Below are 6,177 nucleotides of genomic sequence, written 5' to 3'. Positions count from 1 at the left end.
TGGAAAGCACAAAATTGCTTCCTGTGTTCCTTTATGATTAAATACAAATGTATATCCAAAGTATTAATAAATAGTTCTGTTTGGTTACGAGTCACAGAGAGCAACTGATTTAGTTTGGTTGCAAGTGACGAAAACTAGGGTTTCAGATCAAATACGGAATGTCCAGTTACATTTGAATATCAGATAAACAATGGATTTTTTTTAGTATATCCCAATATTGCAATATCATTGTTTATGTGATATTCAAAGGTAAAGGGGTATCTTGCATTTTTGTTTGCTAAATCTGGCAACCCTAATTGAAATCCAATTTAAACAAGCTTAGACATATGTGGGAATTATTGACTCAGAAAATCTAAGAAATGTTTAAACAACTAAAATGCAAAAAGGCAAAAGAAGAAGCCTGTCTAGGGATCATCCAGGAGCAATTACACAAACAGCTTCAATATTCTCTCTGTATTGCGCATCAAGGTGTTGACTTTACAGTGTTTTACTACAGAAAACAGGAAACATGCTTGCATTTTTGCAAGTTTTATATGTAAAAAATTTGTCTCTGGAGAGACAATGGTCTAATGCTCTCCCTGCTTCATGACTCAAAAATACTAGGTAAGAGCTGAAATTGGTCCAGACTTAGCAATAATCAATTATAGCCAGACCATATGGTTTATGTAAAAATATAGCACTTTCCACAGAAGTTGTACACCTAGAGTAAAATTGAGAAGTAGAGAAGAGGAATATTTTCTGAAAGTAGGAACAAATTGTTCCCAGATGAAATGGGGATTTTGGCACTTAAATAGTAGGCCACACATTCCAAAACAAATTCATTCAAAATATCAGGGTTTTTATTGCAAAAATACAATGCTATCTTAAACACTACTCAGGGTAGAGGATCCAGGTATCATACAAGACTTGAATAATCAATAAGAAGGCCACTGGGACACACGCTGTCTAATTCTTGTTTATTTTTTGTCTTTCTGTTTTAATTCTTTTCCACTTCTGCAGACTTCTCTTCTGAGCTTTTCTGGTCCAGATAGTCACAGGTACACAGCAGGACAATAGTTGCTATGAGGCACAGCTTATAGACAGAATGGCTAAGAATAGGGTACACTTTAGGGAAAGTTTAGGTAGTAGGGTACAATTTTTTGAGAAAACGTATCTATTATATTCCAATACTTTAAAATAGAAATAGTATTACTACTTGTTTTATTTATTTCAGGCCCCAGGGGAAAGCTGATATTTTAATCCCTTAGTATTTTCTTTCCTAAATTAACTGCACCCTAGAGATAACAGGTCTTCGGGGAAACATGTAACTTAGTCATATTGATCCACAGTAATACACTGATCCATAGATCACTGAAGAATATAATCTGAGTGGTCACATCCTATGAATTTCATTAAGTGAGGGTCCCGTAACACACCGACAAAATAATTTATTTAAAGCTAATTGCCTAAAGGTTTATCCTGAAGATACCATTCTCAGATGCATTAGTCATGTACACCTATAGAATACGATGAATTTGTAGCATGAACAGTTTGTCTCTTTGACTTAATACTGACAAACATTCAATTTGAAATCTGAAGAGGTAATGGTGGTAGTTACCAGGAAATGAAAAGCTTCAAAGCTTTACATTTTCTTGGCATGATCTCGACAACAGCATCTGCTCTTGTCTCTCTTTTTTATTTTTATTATTCTTGAGTAATACTAGGAAGTTTCTAGACCAGATGAACTTCCTATGACCTATTTAGTAGACCCAAACAATTAGCAAATGGTTATTCAATCACTGCTATGGGTAGATTTATGTGAGACAAGTAGAATATCATGACATTTTGATTTATTTTATATAACCTTCCATATACAATTTTTCTTACAATGCCTGGCACATAGTCAGTGAAAGGAGATGACGGGTTGAAGCAAATCTCTGCTACAGGCTATAGAGACAGTGTGCTGTTATTCTCCATTGTCCCTGGTTCCATTCCCCAGGCAGTTTTCACCTCTGGACTTAGAGAAGCTGATCCTCCAGACTCTGTTTGCTGGATTATTAGAAGTAATTAATATAAATAGTGGGCATGTCTTAAGAATGGGTAATCATCTAAGAACATACATAGAATATGAAGAACAGAAATGGAATTCTAAAGTATACCCAAATGTAATGAGTCAAAGAAGAAGGGCCCCTCAGGTAGCCTAAGATTTAATCCTTTAGGTAGCAAAAAACTAAGAGAAGATGAGACCAACAGTGAGTCATAGAACTGAAGAGGTAATATCAAGAAGGGAGGGGATAGCCGCTTCAAATGTCACAGAGAGGATACTGAAAGCATCTATTGAAGTTGTCAAGTTAGAAATCAACAGTGACATTACTGAGAGCAGTTTCGGTGGAGTGGTGGGGAAAGAAACCAGAACACAGCAAGTTTAAGGTAAATAGAAGGTAGAAAAGTGTAGAAAATGAGCATAAACTACCCTTTTTAAAAGCTCAAATGTGGGAAAAACAAGAATAAGCAGTAATTTTGGATACTTTTGTTGTGAATCAGAAATTCTATAAGCTGTAGAAAAATTTGATAGTAAAAGTCACCAATGACCTGATTAAGATTTCATACAACTATTCCCAGGGACTCAAAACGTCAATTGTTATGCCTCATTTTTTTTTTTTTTGTAAGACAACTACCTTTTCTTGGTCACTTCTAAAGCACCTACCTAAAAGTCAACCCAAACAAAGGGAAGAAAAGAGAAACTGTGTATCTGAACTTTCCCTCCACTTTCCACCAGTCATTAATTGAGATTTAAAATTTTTTCCCATGTTCTCTAAGTAGAAGACAAATTATTGGTAGTTTGTTTTTTAATTCATATAAATTACAATAAAATAATCTGTTATTAACAGGTTCTGTCATTGCTTTCTTAATAGGAATGTTGATGTATATTACCAAAATGAAAGGAAGTTATAGGCAGAAACTTATGTTATTCTGTTGTTGTTTCAGACATTTAACATTCTCCTCTTAGACTGTTTTATCCTTCTCTGAAGTAGTAATACTTTCTATAAGCCCACCTCTTCTGAGGTCTCATCCAAAGTGCTTGTGAAGAAGGATTTGATAAACACATTCATACTTAAAAATGTTGAAGAATGCAGCCTCACCTGTTACCTCTCCCTAGATGGCTGTATATTTGTGACCTAAAGATAGGAAAGAATTTCAAATTGAAGAATTTTAGTAGTGTAGAGGGTGAAGCTTTATTGATTTTACTGCCAGGCAGGGTTCTACCAGAATACCACAAATAGGAATTGTTCTACCTAAATAAAGCCAAAATTACATGTTATCTTCAATTAAAGAAACATCTATGATCAGGAAATAGATTTTCTGATGTAAGGCCAAGTTAATTCTTCACTGATAGTTTAGAAATATTTCCCAGTGAGATAACTGATAGATTTCCATTTAGATATATGTGACTACACAGGTCAAGATTTCAAAGGAATTTATGTAGCAGGCTGACCTTTTAATGTTGCCACAATTCCATGGCTTTTGTTCTTATAAACACATGAGGACATTGCAAAGAAAATGGTGGAAACTTATAAATTAAAGGTTCTTCAATATTGATCAGACTGTAACATCTAATTAACATTTCCAAGGCTTTTATTTCCTTTAGATGAGTGGCAGGCCCTGACTGGCAGCCACAAGGCAGCTCATGAACGTGATTACAGCAAAGTAATTTGCCTTTGTTAGATACAGACTTTCAGTAATAGTGTTCACTTGGCTTAATAAAGTTAAGCACCACTTATCATCTGTACTTCATTTTGCTCCTTTCCATCATATAGTGTGTTGGCTGTTCTGTTCTTATAGCAGACGTCTGCATAGTTCCTCATTTGTACTCTCCCACTGTGTGGGTACTATGATTCTCAAGATTCTAGCTGTAGAATAGTTACACAAAATGTAGTTTGAATTTTTATAAGCTAGTTTTCATCGTCATTACTCAATGTACGAAAACATTATACTCTCCAATATCGTTTTCTTTTGACTCATATTTTCACGCATTGAAAAATTCCTCTGTGTTTCAACATGGGTTAAAATAATCAGTAGCCGGGTGCATCCCAGCACTTTGAGAGACAGAGGCGCGTGGATCACGAGGTCAGGAGATAGAGACCATCCTGGATAACACGGTGAAACCCTGTCTTTTCTAAAAACACAAAAAATTAGCCGGGCATGGTAGCGGGCGCCTGTAGTCCCAGCTACTTGGGAGACTGAGGCAGGAGAATGGCGTAAATCCAGGAGGCGGAGCTTGCAGTGAGCTGCGATCGCGCCACTACACTCCAGCCTGGGTGACAGAGGGAGACTGGATCTCAAAAAATAAGTAAATATAAATAAATAAATAAATAAATAAATAATCACTAAAGAAACATATGCCATGTAAGTTAAAACTAACTTCAGTCTTGAGAAATCACACAAAGGATTTATGAAATGTGTAGGCGATGATGACATTTTCAATAATGACAAATTTAATTATTATTTAGTCAGTAATGGCAATATTTGCAATTTAGAAAGTTTATTTATTAATGAAAAGTCTGCTATTCTATTATTCTGTAACTATACTATATTGATTGATCATCTTCAGATTGGGATCTTTAAAAGAATAGAGTAAAATTTAGATTATCCTTTCGAGTTTTCCAAGTATCATTTTCCTCTAACCTTATCCTCCTGCAACAGCAAATCAGTACATTCTTTAAGATAATTAGAAACTATAGTAATTTCTTTTTTATTTTCCATATATATTCCGCTTATGTATATAGTAATTTATTTTTAAGTTGGAATTGAACATAGAATCTTAAGACATTTTTATGATTGATTTAAGTAATAATGAAATATGTTTGGAAAAATAATTATTACATGGAGTATTACTTACAGAGTATCAGTATGAGGCCCATTAAGTTTCTACCATTTAAAAAAAAATTTAACATTATAAAATTCTTTATATCCCTCTTCAACCTGTCTTCTCCCTCGGGAAGACAGAATGTCAAAACATCAAAGTAAGGTCTCCTGGGAATGCTTACACTTCTGAAACTTCATCTTCTCTCTTAAATCTTTTGTTCTCTCGTGTTTTTTGTGTAAGCCAGATACACATCAGGAATGAAGAGATATGTGATGGTGGAAATCCAGATCAAGGGCCAACCTAATGGATAAATAAATTGGGTGGCATAAATATTTGAGAAGACACACAAGCACTTGAAATTACACAGGCTTTTCATGACAGGAAAACCTAATTTCTTCAACTTCATGATTAAACAACAAAAATATTCCTTATTCACTTCAAAATGCATTCCAGACTTAAGAATCATAATCAGAAATAAAAGCAAGGCCTTTTTCTTTCAAGTGTGGTCTACAGGGAAAATTTTCAGGAGCTACTGAATGAAGGAAGAAGCACAGAGTTAATGGAATTTTGAACAATGGAGAAGAGATGGACTTACCTACTAAAAGGGGAACTTAAAATGACCCATGCTTGCAAGGTAGTGAATTTTTAAATGTACATTTACTCATTTTCTGTGTTACAAAGGAAAATTTGCTATTGCATCTTGTTTACTATAGGGTAATTTTGATAAATTATTGGTGGACACTTTCATAATATTAAAAAACGACTTTATGAAAGTAGTTTGCACAATGTGTAAAATGATAGTATACCCAGTGAAGATTTAGTAATTTTCATTATTTTTCTGACCTAAGGTGTAGCTTATGCTAAGTATGGATAATTTTACTGCACCATTATAGGATATGTAATATGGCTTTAGATTTCAGAAGGAAGAGTAACCACTTCCAAGTTTTACTCTCATTTTGGAGAAACAAAGAGAAAATGTGCTGAAAGTATCCTTAGGTATACAACTGCACATAATTCTAAACAATAGCAAATATACTGGGGGGAGTGGCCATGGCAGAATGAGGGAATGACATTTGGCATCTTAAAAACCTACCAAACAAAACACTCACTACTTTGATGTCTCTGTCTGCCATCTTTCCAGACAAATGTGCTATAATGAATATACAGGATGTACTACAATGCATCTCTTGTGAGATTTCATACCAGTCCCAAGGTGCTCTGAGGCCATTATTTGCACATACCAAAGGAGCATCTATTTATATAGGTAGCTACAGAAACACTACTCTCCAGGCATTTGGAAAACCATATCTAATACATTTATTTTTCATTTG

At 34.5% G+C, this 6,177-nt stretch overlaps 1 long non-coding RNA gene across 2 annotated transcripts in view; it reads left to right on the top strand.

Moving 5' to 3' along the window:
* Window positions 1–6,177, top strand: part of LOC103886167 — a 37,385-nt gene that overhangs the window by 3,583 nt on the left and 27,625 nt on the right. For both annotated transcript variants that reach the window (XR_001904703.3, XR_001904700.3), the window contains exon 2: window positions 5,348–5,480. This is a non-coding gene — a long non-coding RNA (uncharacterized LOC103886167). The remainder of the gene's footprint in view (window positions 1–5,347; window positions 5,481–6,177) is intronic.

This window comes from Papio anubis, chromosome 7 (assembly GCF_008728515.1).
Source record: "Papio anubis isolate 15944 chromosome 7, Panubis1.0, whole genome shotgun sequence".
NCBI classification, from domain to species: domain Eukaryota; kingdom Metazoa; phylum Chordata; class Mammalia; order Primates; family Cercopithecidae; genus Papio; species Papio anubis.
Note: the sequence above shows the minus strand (reverse complement) of the source record. Positions and strands in the feature narration are given on the sequence as shown.